Source organism: Atta colombica, unplaced genomic scaffold (genome assembly GCF_001594045.1).
Source record: "Atta colombica isolate Treedump-2 unplaced genomic scaffold, Acol1.0 scaffold153, whole genome shotgun sequence".
NCBI classification, from domain to species: Eukaryota; Metazoa; Arthropoda; class Insecta; order Hymenoptera; family Formicidae; genus Atta; species Atta colombica.
Genome location: NW_017259243.1, coordinates 3,196,214 through 3,213,210, shown reverse-complemented (window position 1 = coordinate 3,213,210; position 16,997 = coordinate 3,196,214). Strand labels below are relative to the sequence as shown.

The 16,997-nt window shown below is 32.9% G+C and overlaps 1 protein-coding gene across 3 annotated transcripts in view; it reads right to left on the bottom strand.

Moving 5' to 3' along the window:
• The window catches only part of LOC108685497 (mannosyl-oligosaccharide 1,2-alpha-mannosidase IA), a 795,354-nt gene that overhangs the window by 523,038 nt on the left and 255,319 nt on the right, over positions 1-16,997 (bottom strand). The window contains exon 1 of one of the 3 annotated variants that reach the window (XM_018190319.1): positions 15,831-15,893. The exons of 1 other annotated variant lie outside the window; for it this stretch is intronic. The gene's annotated coding sequence lies outside the window, so the exon portion shown is untranslated. Of the gene's footprint in view, positions 1-15,830; positions 15,894-16,997 lie in introns of those variants that run through there. One more of the 3 variants, XM_018190320.1, reaches the window with a different exon arrangement.

The following is a 16,997-nucleotide window of genomic DNA, read 5'->3' as shown; positions in this document are numbered from 1 at the left end:
AAATTATGAATTATTACTCTGATAATATCTTGGATTAATTCAGATATACACACAATTATTAAAGCCTATTATGTATTTGTTGAACCATTACTCTGATAATGTCTTGGATTAGTTCGGATACACACAATTATTAAAGCCTATTATGTATTTGTTGAACCATTGTACCTCAGTAATCTGCTCTAGTTCACGCGCTGTTAGTAGACAGGAGGGAATGGTGTTGTTTAATAGGAAAGATCAAGGCTCTGCGGTCTCCTTAATTTGAATCAACGGTGGTCACATTGCGGTAGGCATCCCCAGTTTGGTTACCAGACCTCAAGTAGTCAACCCCATCAAAGTACATGCCAACACGCGTTCTCCTAAACCTGTATCAAACCTGTGTGTGACTCGGTATATGCATATCGATACATGCTACCTTGCCTTGAATATATCGCATACATCCCCGCCCAAACTTCGCCGACAACGCTTATGCATACGCTGCTAATCAAGTTCTATGGTTGCTCGCTCTCTTGTTAGACTCATCTTTCGTCTCTCCAGTTACAACAAGCGCTTAAAGTACTTCAGCTAGAGAGAACGGTCACTTACGAAGAAAATACCTATACTAACCGCGGACGCTTGAGACTCAGAGGACTTAGGGCTGTTTTTAGCGGTATAAAGTGTCCCTTACAACTTCTTAGCAGTTAAGACTAGCGGTCTCCGGTTACCGAATATGCATAATGCATAAGAAGGACCTTCTTCGGTCTTCGGGTAGGTTATGAACGTTGTCACAGATTATCGTATTCAACGTGGTCTCAGGACGCAAAAAAGATCTTCGATAATTTTATCGATTTATAATTGAGTAATAAATCCATGTAACAAAAATGCAGAAATGAATCTAATTTTTTACTTTATCTTTCGTTTATAATACACTATTAAATTTATAGTGTGTCTATCAAGTGTTAATCAAGTTTAACCTAATTTAAGTTGTCCATTGCTCCTACTCAATATATCATTATTTTACTTAAACAATGAATAATTTGACACTATAATATAATATCAAATTTATAAAATAATGATATATTAAGGAGCAGCGACGACTTAAATTAAGTTAAATTTAGTACTGATAGATTTAACAATGTATAATTTAATGTTTAAGATATTGACACAAATTGTAAAAATTAATAATTTTTTATAAAAAATATTTCAGTAAACATCGGTAGTATGAATAAATTTTAAAAAAGATATACTATGATGCTAAAAAAACATTTTTAGATAAATGAGTGTTTATTGGAATTTTGCTTGACAAAGTTAGATAACCAATCACTTGCTTTCAACCAAACCCCTCACATTCATCCCTCTTCTAGGCAGTCCTTTTCCTGCTTATGGCGAGCACGACTGCCTCGGATATTTCCATTTACCTTTTACTCTGGCAAACAAGAAGGGATCCTCGTGGCTGTTCAAACGAGATCTCCAATAGCTCGTGGAAATTGAGTAGACATTGGAAATGAATCGAAAGAGCAAATAACGCGGAGCAAAGGGTGGCGTGCTCTTCGGTGAAGTGGCGAACCGATGAGTGGCATCGCGTCGGGACTTGGTCGTAGCCTTTGTCAGCGATGTAGACGGAGGTTTGAAACAGCGAGGAGTTGAAGCGCACTCTGACGTACGTACGGAACACGATTTTATGGCACTCACGAGAGATGCTCGGGACGCTCTCGATAATCCCATGAGCGCTCTTGATCTGCTTGATCCGTTTCTACTGTCTCTATCCTCTCTCTCTCTCTCTCTCTATCGTCATGTGATGTTTAAATAATCCTGAACGAATTATACGCGGTAAATTTCATTTGCGATAGTTTCAATATTTAGCAATAGCCTTGAATTCGACGAGTCGATTAGCGAACGGAACTTCGAGCTTTCAAAGGTAAACTTCCGATCAATATGCATATTTAACTATCGTACCATGTTATATATTTAACGTTGCAGTAAAGCTCACAAGTTGTAGCAGCGCTTTTTAACATTGCTCACGCGGAAAGGTTACGGAAGTACTTGCTAACAAGTCCAAAGTTTCTACATGGAGAAGAAGGCATATGCTCGAGCCGGAATATACGTCCAGAATTAATAATGCGCCGCTAAAGCTTTACCTATATAATACGTGGCTAAGTACGGCAGGTGCGCGACTCACCGCGTATATTTAGGTTAGTCAAGCTAGCTCCACTACCAGTATCATCGGTGCACTCGTCGTTGGTGCCACTCATATGAAAATTACGCATTAATACTTTAAATTATGTTATCAGTTATTTATATAAGAGATGCTGAGATAATTGGTTGTACAGCAATTTTTAATATGCTGGAAAGAGTGCTCGTTTCGTGTTCATTTTATAAAAGTATTTTTCCACTATTTGCGTTAGTTTAGTTTTCTATTATATTTGTTGTGCTAATGCTCTTTTTATCCATTTAACAGTAAAATTTTCTTTTCCTTAGTAATCAGTTTTCAGTTACATATATCGTTACATATATATTTGTTGTGCTAATGCTCTTTTTATCCATTTAACAGTAAAATTTTCTTTTCCTTAGTAATCAGTTTTCAGTTACATATATCGTAGCGACTTTGTATTCTAAAGGCAGTTCATTTTTAAAACTAAAACTTTAAGATATTTAATTATTATCATTTACACTATGTGTATTATTTATATTTTTAATATTTTTACTTTTCAAAAAATTCTCACATAACGGAGATACAAGATAGTGCTACTTCCTACCATAATTACATCGTCATATCATGTTACTGACCGCAGCAGAGATAGTATGTCATCAGTAGTAACAAGATAACTATGCAATGTTGGACATAAATTGCTTAATATAGAATGTAGAGTAATTCTAACTATTCTATCTCCACCCGTAAAGTAAACCTGTTCAATTCACACAACGAATTGTAAATCTACTATCTGGTGAAATTGAATTTTTCTCATCTGTCGCAAGAGACGAAGTGTAAAGTGAAATTCGTGTAAATTATTTTCACACTTTGCATTCGAAAGCGTAAAGCGTTATAGAAAGTGTAGAAAAGGCATTATTTTAATACAAACGCTAATCTAACAGAGAATAAAGTTCGTAACTGATGATGGTGATTACTCAGTGCCACGTGCAAAATTAAATCAACTATCGTTACCGCATTACAAGGGATGAAAATGCATAATTCATATTGACGAATAACACAACAGCAACAAAAGTAAATCAATGCTGATATACTTTTTTTTAATGTCTTAAAGAATAATTAGACATTAAATCTTATAAGAATCATTTTTGAATCAGATATTAACTCTTACGATTTTTTTTAATGTTATATATATTCTTAATTCAAATATAATAAAAAAAATTAATTGATTACATGGTTTTGTTCACAATTGCATTAATAAAAGCAATGTTTTGTTTTGGAGCCTATTTCATCATCGTTTCCATAGGGAATAATCGATGGAAACGTACATACAGCATTCTAATTAATGAAGACACGAAAGATAAATTGCACGTTGGAGAATACAATATAACGCATTTACTATTTTTTTCCATTATATAATAATACATGAAACTGTTACTGTTATTCTTTAATAACAAACTATTATGCGATGATAAAATTTGTAAATAAAATACTGTTGCAGATAGATCGTGATGAAGATTCAACTAATCTTGAAAATAGAAAAAGTATTTGAAATACAAAAGAAAAAAATAAGCTATAAATTAACACAATACAGAAGCTATTTAATCAGACAATTGCTATTAGTTAATTTATCAAAAAATAATTAAAATAAAAAGATAGATTCTGGTAGATAGATAAGACTAAAATCTAGAAAACCTAAAGAATCAACAAGAATAGGAAGTAATCTAATGACACAGATACCAAGAATTCCAGGAAACTCAGAACTCGTAGAGAGATAGACATCAGCGAAATCGACTTTCCGCGATGTTCTTTTGCATGGTAGTTCAAATCGCGTAAAATTATTATTAAATTCTCGGAGAAGAATCTTCTTAATAACAATTAAAAATTGATAAAATATAAAATTGATTTTTAAACATCAATTATATCGATTTTACTTGATTTTATCTAACATTTTACAATTAATTCTTAATTGAAATATTGTTTCAATTTAATTCACACAATATGTATATGTCAAACATTTTAAATTCAGTTAAAAGGATTTTGAAACAATTTCAATTTCAAAATTAATTTGATTTCGACAAAAAAAAGATTACATTAAAGGTCGTATTAAGATATTTAACTCATGATTATTTAATTTCTCTATTTACTTTTTAATTAATCGATTTAAATTAATTCAGAAAGATAATACGTTACATGCTTAAAATAATAAATTTAACATTTTTTATTAAAAAAATTTAATTAACTCTTTTGCTCCTATTATAAGTAATAGTTAGAACATTTAGAATCATGAAATAAAACATCTACTGCCTCTATATTTTCATATATCTATATTTCATTCGTTTCTTTTGTTTCTTTTAGTAATATAACTATATAAAAATTTTTGTAAATATAAAATCTTTAATCTTGTTTAGATAGCAGCAGATATTTTGACATATCTATTTGAAAATTTCTCAATTTGGTGATTATATATATAATATAACGGTTATTATAAATATAATAAAATTTTGCAAATTATAATTTTCTTAAAATATTTTAACTGGATTTAGTAATTAAAAGTAAAAAAAAATAAATTGTCATTATATATAACTTTTTTTAAGTAATTTGCTATACATACTTTTTTTACTTTCTTTACTTCTCATTTTTTAAATCAAATTTCGACTTATTTTTCAATATAATCTCCTTTTAAAATATTATTGATCTTATCAAATTATCCGTAATTACAATAAAAATAATGTTTAAAAGAATTCTTAAATATTTTAAAATTATTGAGATATTTTTATAAACCGTTGTTTATATAATAAACATAAATCTACAAATATTTTTTTATGATTAAATAATTTGAGAATGGAAAAAATAAAAAAATAACAAATCAACCAAACAAAATTAATTTGTCGAAGAAGTAACAAATATGCAATAAGAGAGAAAACGGATATAAAGCAAATACAGCAGATTGTATAAATATACAATATAAATATACAACGAAGAGAGTTATTCCCTCATCATTTTGTACATATTTGAACGCAGAAATGAAAATGCATAGATAATTAGCATTAAATTCGTCAAGTATCTACTGTCTCACCGGAAAAATACAGTAATTGGGATAAGAAATAAATCTTTGGTTCTCATTCTCGACAAGAGAGAGATTTTATCTTCTTGCATTTTTCGTACCTTTCATATCTACTTAAATATTAACAAAATATCATCATCCAAAACGTCTTTTCATATTTTGCCGATATTCATATAATAAACAAGACTTTTATATATTCTCGTTAAAAATTTTATTTTTTAACAACGGTATTTTCAATTTTATTATCACTGCTATGTAGTTAACAAGCTTACACTTTTTGTTTACTTTATAAGTACGGGCTTTCACATTTATTCACAAATATTAACTTCAACTTTTAAAAGAAATTATAGAACATTACACAAACTCTTCGAAGATCTTTTCGACTTCCATTCACTTTGACTTGCATAAGGAGAAATGTGAAATTGAAGGGGTTAGAGAGAGTTAAGTTTAAGAACTTAATTGGACAAAGTGCGGTGCATTCTGTAAGATTTTGCATAATGTGGTAGAGTAAAACGCACTTGTTATGAAAATAGGAAAACAAATCGAGATGCTGGAAACCCTAGTTTTCCTAACATCCCGTGAATTTTAATACAACCCGTGAGTCTCTTCTTTTATACTTAACAAACTTCGCCGGAATAATTTCTAAATTACTTCAAGTAGTAGCTTCGCAATTTTTTTTATTTATAGCGATTGCAACGCGATGCATCCTTAAATATTTATTACTCAAATCCAACGTGCGAGCTTAAACACGAGCTATAATGTGAAAGCTCACAGAACGGATACGACATGCGCGAAATAAATTTTTTGCAAGTTTTTATTATTATGTATGCACTCCGGACGGGTGTTTATTCGATGTACAATGTGAACGTGACTATCCATCTCGGGACGCAATTTCTTGCCTAGTGTTCGTTCACTCGCTCGCTCACTCGTTCAGTATTTGCTCCCGCGGCGAAGAAAAATGCGAGCGTCGCATTTGCACGTTAAATCGGATAAAACGAGCGCTCGATTTACCACGGAAGTAACGCGCCATTTCAGTCATTTTGCGACACATCCTCGTTATACAATATTCTAGTAAAATATAAAACTTGTTAAATTTTTAAAATGTTCAAGTAACTTATAAATGTTTCTTTTATTCGATGTATTATAAAAACTGTTAATTGTTTTTATTTTATTGTAATATGTGTGTGTTGTGTGTGTAACTCAAATAAAATTTTATATTAAGCGTGCGCAATATGTTATGACTTTATATTTTTCGAAGAATCTAAATATAATATACTAACAAACTCACAATTGTTACGGAAAAAAATGTTTGGTTGAATTAACTGGAATTTTGGTGGAAAATGAACGATCCAGAATTTTTGTTAAATCTACTAGATTTTTTATTAAATCTATTAAATATTGATTATTTCAATTAGAATGTTTATAAATTTATCCAGAAATCTTGTAAATTTAAGTAGAATTCCGGATCGTTCATTTTCCACCAGAATTCTAGTTAATTCAACCAAATAATTTTTTCTGTGTAATATTAAGATAATTGACGACAAAAATATAAGATGTAACTATGCACATCGAAGATTCAACTTGATATAATTCTAATAAGTTAATTTTAAGTCTCTATAATTACGACTTCGTCAATGTTCTCGAAAACTTAGACGGTTAAATACAGACGGTAGGTAAATGACGACGAGTTTGACAGACGAATGATGTAGCTTAACATTTTCTTTTCGTTACGTAAACTAGTTGGCTCCTCTAACTCTAGAAACGGAGTGCTGTGTCGTAAAGCACTGTATCTCTCGTTAGAAAAGAGAAAATGGAGCAAGGTAAAGGATGGTGCGCGAAAAGAACAGCTTTTACACCCGTGAGAATACTTTATTACATAGTATACACATAGTACATCGTTTTCGCGAGAGAATCGTCTTCTTAAAATATACTTACATTCTTGCATGATTGAGTTTCTTAATCTTCTAAAATCTCCTAAAATTCCATATTTCATATCTTTCTTATAAACCATAAACCGTGATAAAAGATGAAAAAAACTACAAAGAAATTTAAAACAATCCAATAAAAGTGTATATTATGCAAAAAACATTCAGCAAATGAACTATGTTTTATCACAATTTTCTTATCAAAACTTTACTAAAAATATGTTGCTTTACATTTATTATAGGATATGAAAATGCAAAGAATTTTAAACATTTTGTAAATTACATTATTATATTACATTAAATTCTTTATTAAGTATAATAAACTGCACATAATATCTTTTCTGCAATGCGTCACAAAAAAATAAGTTTGTAATAATAAAAAAATTATTAATTCAATTTACAAATTATAAAAAATATAAACGATATTTACGCTAGTATAAGCAAAATTTTATTCCGCCATATATAAAAATACAAAAGATAAATTATCTGATAACTGTCTATCATAGTTGTGTTGCACGATACAAGAAAACCGATTAAAAAGATAGATGGTTTAAATAATCTATGTAGCTAAATTGAAATGGTGTACTGTTATGAAACCACAAAATGCAATCCTCTGAGATATTGATTGCCATTATTAAAATAGAACATAACACAGTATTTTGCACAGCATTTTATAATTAGTTTTAACGTCGAATATGCAATAAATATGCAATGTATTTTAGATTTATATTTTATATAATTTTATTTGCATATATATGTATAAATAAGATTTTAATATTATTTAATATTTAAGATAGTTTCATAAATACCTTTTAACACCAATTATAATATTAATTATAATTTTTTCACATCTTATACTTTTATTTTTATTAAATTGTGAATGTTGTACAAGATAATCTATACAAAAAGAAAAGAAAAATTTGATTTGAAAATTTTGATTTCTGAAATATTATAAATATATAACAATGAGAATCGCTTTGCATTATTTTAATGATTGATTAATCATAATATAATTAACAATTTAACGTCTCGATATTGTTTTCCTATTATTAAATTATTTAACCAAATGAAATATTATATATTATATTCAATTCAGCAAATGTTTCAGCGGAGTTTGACCCCGTTAGATAATCAAAGAAAACGTAACCTTGCGATCGGTGACCTGATTCACTTAGTAGAAGATATGAAGCTGTGGCGCTTTGGGGGCTTCAGTGGCCCACTTCTCGAACTTGGCCAAGCGATAGGGCAGTTTAGTCTACATCGACAATGGACCGGCAATGGACCGGTGGAAAAGCAGACATTGTTGATGAGGAACAATGAGTTTGAACAATTTTGACCGATAAAAGTTGCATTTTGATGCACATATCAAACTATCCAGATATTTCTTATCAACGTTTAGTAAAAAAAAAAACATATTTAATGAGAGGAATATTATATTCAAAGATCAATTATTTCAAAAAATTATAAGAATTAAAACAAAAAGATTTGTATTCTATATAGTAAAAGATTTGTATTCTATATAGTTCTATATAGATTACATGTGTGAATAAGAGCAAATGTAAACATAGAATGTTTTATCTTTTTCGATAAAAATTAAGTACATTTCAGTTAATCATGACGAAATTGTCATCCGGTCTGATGAAAGTCAGTTTAAATGACGAATCGCTCGTCAAGATACGATGCTGATTGCATGAAGCTGGCTGCACGAGAATGCAGTGCAAGTGATTTGCGGAACAATCGATCGCGGCGCATATATTCTCCTGCCAATACGTCGATAAATCATCCTGACAAGACGAGGGAAAAATTTTTAGGGAAGATGAAGGAACTACAGTGTGGTCTTATAGACGAGTAAAAACAGCTTGGATTTGCCGAGCTCGCCGGTATGCAACTTTGTTTCTTTTTTCTAAAATTTTATTTAAAAACGAAAAGAAAGTGTAAATTAAGTATTATTGTCATAAAAATTCTGTGCAAACACGATTTTACCATTCCAAATATTTTCCATATATATATATATATATATATCACCAGACTTCGCAAATGTTTGATTAATTTGGAATTTTGTTAACAATTGCTGTATCATGCGCATTCTAGCGTAACTTTTGTCGCAATACGATATCATTATAGCTTAATTTATCACGCAGTATACTCTAATCATGATGACAAGTGGAAATTTTTGAAATTAAGAAGAAAACAACATAATGCGCGATTCCACAGCTCGTTAATCGTACAAAGAAGATAAATTGGCCAGACTCTCGGACATTCTTTTAGGCTTGAACGATTACCTCGGAAAACGTAAAAACACACTCGTTTAGATCAAACCGAAAAAGATTCCAATGAAAGTTCTCTCGGTGAACTTTCATTACGTACGTCGTAACTCCACCCGTCCTTCTATTCCGTCGTTGCGAGAACGTGAAAAGTATGATTGGAAAAGTTCGCAAGAAGGAACCGAGTATTCCCATCGATTTTTCGGACAGCATCCCACGCATACGATTAATAGGTGACTTTAAGTACTCGGTAAATTTCGAAAAGAGACAACTCTCTTAATGAGTTGCTGATCGTTCGATTTATCGAAAATGCTGATGAAAGTAACGAGTCCCATAAGTTAAAGAAGTGCTTTTTGCAAAGTTTAATCACTAATTTTAGTCATGATTATCAAAAATTGCTCTACCGATCAGCTTGTCATTTACGAAGTCGTAAATCTTTTCTGAACATTCGCAAAGTATTGCTTGTGAGACCATTAATCTTTAAATATCTCTTATATATTTTGCTAACAAATGAAGTAAGTGATGAATGATAGCATAAAACGAGCTATTTTATTAAAAAGTAATAACAAGAAGAATAATTAAATAGATAATTATGCATCTTGTACAATAGATGGAATGACACAATAAAATAAGAAAAAGAGAGTATTAATGGAACGAGATATTCTTTCCTTTCTAACAAATAATTACTTATCGTAGGCTCAGTATTATTAAAAACTATCCTTTAATTGTTGGAGTAGAAAAAAACAATTTTTCTTGCTTACGAATGTATAAAGAGCGTGCTATAGAAGTGCAGCATCCCGTGTAGTACGGTCAAGGTAAAGACGGAGGTCTATTTACGACCCATCTTTATACGTCTCTCAGATAGTACGCACGTAGCTCGCTATACGGCATGAATGGCAATTCGCTTCTGAACGGATCATTCAGGCTGCGCGTCACGGGATTCGCTTGCACTCTTTGCTAACAGAGTGGTGCACATCGTTGCATCTTGTCGCGTTATAACGTTTCACTATGCGCTTGTACTTGGCGCAAGAACAAGTACTGGCTCGTCGTCGACGACAATCGCGCGATTTCCGACCGTTTGCATTCCACGTCTCTTACACGTGTACTTGGTGAATAGCATTTCGCACGCGCGGATAGAATGCAAAGAGCTCAACCAGTAGTAGAAGACATAGAGAAATTGCAAAATCACACGTTGACGTTGGAGTCTATATGAGAACAAACGTGATTCACCATAGAATGCATTATACAAACGTTGTACGTTACTTAAAAATCTCTCGTGATTATTAAATTTCATCTCTAAAGGAATCGACGAGAAAGAATCACGTCGCAAACTGTATTTTTCTTTGCATTAATAATTTTGACATATCAATGTGTTATTCTGAAAAATATAGCATATCATTGTCCTTCAATATTGATAAATTTGCAAAATATTTTCACGTTTTATGTCATTCTTTATTCATCGCAAATAACTTTATCCAACTCATGGTCATATGATACACATACATTGTACCTATGACATGTGAACCACGTACACTGTAAAGTTTGTAAATGACAGTTGGCGAACGTGAATCGGCTGTGTAAATAGAGATTTGAACAACGCAACGACGGTGGATGTGCAAAATCAACCCAAGCTTTTGAGATGTGAGATACTGGAATATATTACGCGATGATCTGCGCTGACCTTTCACGTGCCAGTAGCTCACGCTATCTAGTATAATTGCCAGGGTCAAACAGAACAGTAATTCCATTGATGATTGCACGATAATACGCGGAGATTAAGTGATATTTGTTAATTATACTTTGCAGCATCGACAAGTCGTCAGAAGAAATTTAATACAATTATTTTATTCAAATCTTGTGGAGCGTAGAATAATTAACATAAATTTTTTAAGGAAAAATACGAGTATATCTTCATTGATACGATTATTTTAAATTAAAATCATTACATAAAATCTATATTTCAGAAAAAGTCAGCAAATTTTAATCATCATGACAACTGACTGCTGTCATAAACTCTTCGTCGGTTTACGCGCACAAGAGGGATATTGTGAGCATAAAAAGTTATCACTGAGACATTTTGTTCACTTACACGTTACTTGATAAGCCAAATCCTCAAATGCCTCACGGGTTTGCCCATTATTCTTCAAGCGTGCTAATGTTCCGCTTGTGAGACGATCCAATGCAACGTGACATCTCGCTACGACGCCCCGGGGCGCAACGAGGATTTTCGTCGCTTTATTCTCTTACGCGACAGTTTACTCGCTTTCCTAAAACGGCCAACCGTCGTGTGTCTCTCTTCCTTGATTGCAGCTATCGAGGTAACTCTTTGCATAATGCATATCAGTCTAACACCGGGGAAATGGAGAGAAAAGAGGAGGGACAGAGAGAGAAAGAGAGAGAGAGAGCGCGCGCAACGGACGCGATATAAAGGTACGCCGCGTTGTATCAGAGTGCAATTTAAATTTTCGGACTGACTCGCCGCAGAACGGGAACTTTTTCAATGTATATAGTTTTTAAAAGCACCCGTGTCCTGTTGCCTGCCCTGCATAATGCAAAGTAGCTTCGTATCCGCAACGTTTTACCGGCGCGTCAGATCGCCACGTACCGTCGGCCAGTTCGTGAATTTGTACGGACGTGGGATATGCACGGCGGGGTCACGTTACATTGGAGGTCACTATTTAGCGTGACGTTTTCCTTTTTCTCGCTGCCTCCCGTCGCGAGACGCTTTGAAACCGAGCGTTTAGATTTACGACTCTGACTCTCCGACTGTGCCGCTGCAATTTCGTGCTCCTTTTTTTTCGCGAGCCGATTCGGTGAAAGGATACGGGACCGTTTTAGATTCACACATTAGACTTTCATATTCGCCAAGCGCAAGTGTTCCAGTTCTTCTCCCGTTTTCCGTCGTGAATAGAAACGTTGGCTGGAAAAACGACCGATAAGTGTCGAATTACGACCACGGAATTTCCAAGCGTGCGTATTACGAAAAGCCTAGGCATCGAAAACTTGTGGAGCTTAAATCACGAGAACCAACTAGATTTATCTCTCAAATCATATGATTCGATATGCTTAGGAAAAAAAAAATCTTCGAATCGATTAAAAATATTATCGTGTAAACAAAATCATTTTTCTAGGGTGTGCCAAAAAATAAGTCAAAGTAAATATGTAAAATCGCAAGAAGACGAACAAATGAGAGAAACATTTCAATTAATTGTCGCAATTTACCTTCGTTATGATTGATAATCACAAACGAGATGTGAAGAAATGCATAGAATTGGATGATTCGTTATTGTAAAATTATCAATTATAACTCGTTTTAATATTAATTACAAATTGCAAATTGTAGATGTGAATCAGAAAGAGATCATATAAATGAAATTAAATTAATAAATTGGCATTCCACTTAATTAACACTCATTGAAGCCATTAAAATTCTACGGAATGATAAATATGTGTAGCTGAAATACAAGTAACCGGAAATACAAGTAACTATTTATTTTTTCTAATAAATAAATAAAGAATATCAACGTAATAAAGCAGATATGTATATTTTTCAAATAAAATAACTTCTATCGCAAATAGCAAAAAGATATATATTTATTCTATAAACTATTCAGTTTTTTGTCCTTATCCAAATGTCTAAAATTAATCAATTAAATTTTGCCACATTACGTACAATAACGATAATAATGCAAACAATAAATTATGCATTGAGGGTAATATTCAAAAAAAATGTATAAATTTTATAAAATGATTAAAAAGAGAAAGACTCGCATTAAATATTAATTTACGAGATTCGTTATACTAATGAGCATTTGACGCGGTATAATACCGCGTGAGTATAATTATAAAAACTCGCGTGTACGTTCTGGAAAAGGATAATTCACCGAATAACGCTTTCAGCACGGATTTGACATCTGAAAATACGGTTCTCCACAAATGACTATCTCGTTACTGTCGCGTTATAAATAGCTCTCAACGGCCTTGGTCAACATTCTTCGGGGTCGTCGGCTTCAACCCGGCATCCTCACGCATCGTGAAGATTTTCTCGATTGTATTGAAATTCCCCGCAGAAATCATAAACGGGATTCTCGATGAGAAGCTCGTGTTAAATGGACAAGCAAATGACATACGCTTCTTCAGAAATAACTTCGCTTATATAATATTGAGTGTATGAGTTATATTAGAACTCATATACTTTGTTTCGCAATTCTAAAATGAAACATGGAAAGAAAACGATTTTAAAGCTAAAGTGTCTAAAGATTGAGCGAGATACACATCTGAAAATAATTTTTGTTAGACTATTAAAGTAATTACGCGGGAATTTCAAGCATGATGAGCAATGTTACGTAAACTTTTCACATTCTAGCAATCAGCTACATAATTATTTTGATGTTCAACAAAATTATTTTCAGAACTGCATTTAGCTAAATTTTTAGATACTTCAACAAAACCTTTTTGTATGAGAAACAAAAAAATATTGATACAGTAAGAACGAAACAGTTCGACATTATCTCTAATGTCCATTTCTACTAATTTAGACTAACTTTAATCTCGGTTTAACTTGTTACTTTTGTATGTTTCCCTTTTCCCCTTAGTTTTCCTACATCTAACAGAGAATTAGAATTAGAAAAAATAAAGAGTAAGTAAAACCGAGATTAAAGTTACTCTACATTAATATAAATATGGACATAAGAGCTTTTTATTTCCAAATTCGATTAATATATTATTAAAGTTAAAAGTTATCGAACGTTAATCAAGAGATTTTTTATTTATTTACGCATAAAATTTAATTCGACAAAATCTCTTAATTTTTTAGTACTTTTTCCAGTAATAACTTTAATGATAAAACACTTATTGTTTCTTTTCTTTCTCAACTACACAGACTCAACTGTACAGAGTTTTTTTAAAACTAGAAACTTCTTTGCAGACTTAGTCTTGACAAAAAAAGCAAAAAAAAATTGAATCAAATTGTACACAAAAGAATTAATCATATTTCATTCGCTGGTTTCTAGTTTCTTTCTGCGAAACATAATTGAATTAAGATTTAACAATCTCACAGAAGATCGCTAAGTGGACAGTTTAGTACCAAAGATTGAATTTTGCTAGCGGTCACAGAATATGGTCAGAAAATTGCCGTGCTTGTTCCTTTCCGTTCTACATCTTCGTTGAATCGAAAAATTGTCTCGGAATCTCATTCGCTTCCTTTTCGAATCTAATGTGCTCGCGGATCGGTAGTTCGGTAGTGGATCAGCCTCGTGAATTCATCTCTATGCGCAATCGGAAAGATATTTCGCGATCCTTCAATAATTTCGTTAACGACACTTCAATTGCGGGACTGCAGACGCAATTAATATGATTATAACATTGTTGAAAAATTAACAGACTATGTTAAGATATAAACGCAGTAGCGGATACGAATTTTTTATACGGACGGCTTTAACAATAAGTCATTACGATATCGCTCCAATTTATCAGAATTATTAAGCAATATATTATGTAACGTAAATTGATTTTCATTTGGGTTGCAACGTGATAGCAGAAAAATCGATTTCAGCCTGTGAACTACTGCGTTTTATCTTATTATAAGATACAGTCACAATTGTAAAACTTAATTATCCAGACGATGCATCATCATATCAGCAGTTCCTACATTTTTTAGACTGATATGAGCACTAAGTTCACAATTGTTATCCAAATATTATATTAAGGCCACAATACGTGCGTAAAATCACAATTTTTAACACTGGAATAATAGTTTAAAAAAAAAATTATTAATATAATGACGCATTCTGTCCGCAATAGTTTTGTAACTGACACACAGAAAAATACATACTGTATGCAAATAATAATTACTTCAAATATTTCAAAAGTTCGTACATCCGCAAATCTATGATGAGTCATCATAACTATAAATGATGAGTCATCATAAAGTCGCTCCTTCAATCAATTTATAATATTCTTTAAAAGAAAAATTCTTGTTTACAATGATTATGATTAATTAATTTTATAAAAATTTGTAATACATATATTTTAAGATTATCATCAGGAAAATATTTTTGAGACAATTGTTACTTAGAAGAAAAAAAGTAAATTGAGTAGTCACTTTTCTTATAGCGAATTTGGTCATTTGCATAACACTACTATTAATTGCATAATAAAAGTTGCCGTATATAAAACTAGCAAAGTTAAATTATAAAGTAAAAACATATAAATATTTTAAAGGAATAAATATTAATATAATAATATTATCACGTCATCTAATATAATATACATATACAATTATTTCATATTGTCAAAGTTGATTTACTGCACTGTATTTGGATATTTATATAAAGCCTTTAATGTGCATTAATCCAATGTAATGCGAGGGATCGAAGTCATTATTAACAACAGAATGATATTTTTCTGTGTACATAGAGAATCCGTGATTAAAGATTTCAAAATTTTACCGATTTCCGGAGACGAAGAAGAAGATCCTCTCATCAATCTCGATGAAATCTCGGTAATATCACAGGTTTTATCACAGAACGATGGGCAGTATTAGATTCGGTGAGACGTCCAGTATCTCTCTCAAGGCAAGAGATCGATCACACGGTGTATCGTAATCCTTTCCTGCTATGAAATTTGTGAACTCGCGTAAACGATAGTAATCCCGTCCGGTTTGACTCAGTGAAACGGCCAGTGATTATCGGGTCCTCGCTAATTCTCGCGTTGAAGTACAACGTGACACGAAGAGACAAGGTCGATGATCGGCGCCGTGCCGTTTCGTCACGTGTCCGTTGTCTTTCGCCTTTCTTCTTTCGTGACAGCACGTGACGAACGAATTCACGGAGGTTTCGCGTGCAGATTCGAAGTTCGATCGTTGATGCAACACAGTCGGTGGACGGTTTCCAGCACGATCGTATTATTCCAGCCAAATGCAGATTGCGTCTTAAAAGGTTACCCAGAGCTGTTGCATGTCCCGACGAGGGCGAGCCGGCGAAAGTTGAGCGTTGGCGCGCCGCGCGTTCCCGATTCTATCAGCCGATTATTAATGGTGACGGTTTCGCGCCGTTTCAACGTCGAAATTGGAGCGCAACGATTAGCGTCCGATTGTACCTCGGACGTGTCCAGCCGAGCGCGGCAATAACAACAGCGATAATTGTCGATTATCGACGATCGGAATACAACCGTGTTGAAATGCAACTCCGGTCAACGGGAACGGACTGGACTGACAGACGCACCCTGCGCGGACGAACCAGCGTGGCGGTTTAATAAAAAAAAACGCAAAAAAAAACGACTAGCGACACCCGGCTGTGGCACGCGCTGCCACGTCACTCCATTCGCGTGTAATCGCTGGCGTGAATTCACTGGCGAATATATGTGTGGTTATGTGCGTGCGCGTATATGTACGAAGTTAGCCGTGAATGGGGCGCATACGTCACACGCTGATTCTCTGCTTCTGCAGGCTCCAACAGTTCTTCGAAGCAACGAATGCTAATTGACGAGAGTCACGAGCGCGAGACGATCTTGAGAGGAAAATCGCGCCGATCCTTTCACGTTTTGTCTCTTTCTCTTTTCGAATTTCGTTAAGAGAGACAGTAAAGAGGATCGGCTACAACAGAAATGGAACGCAT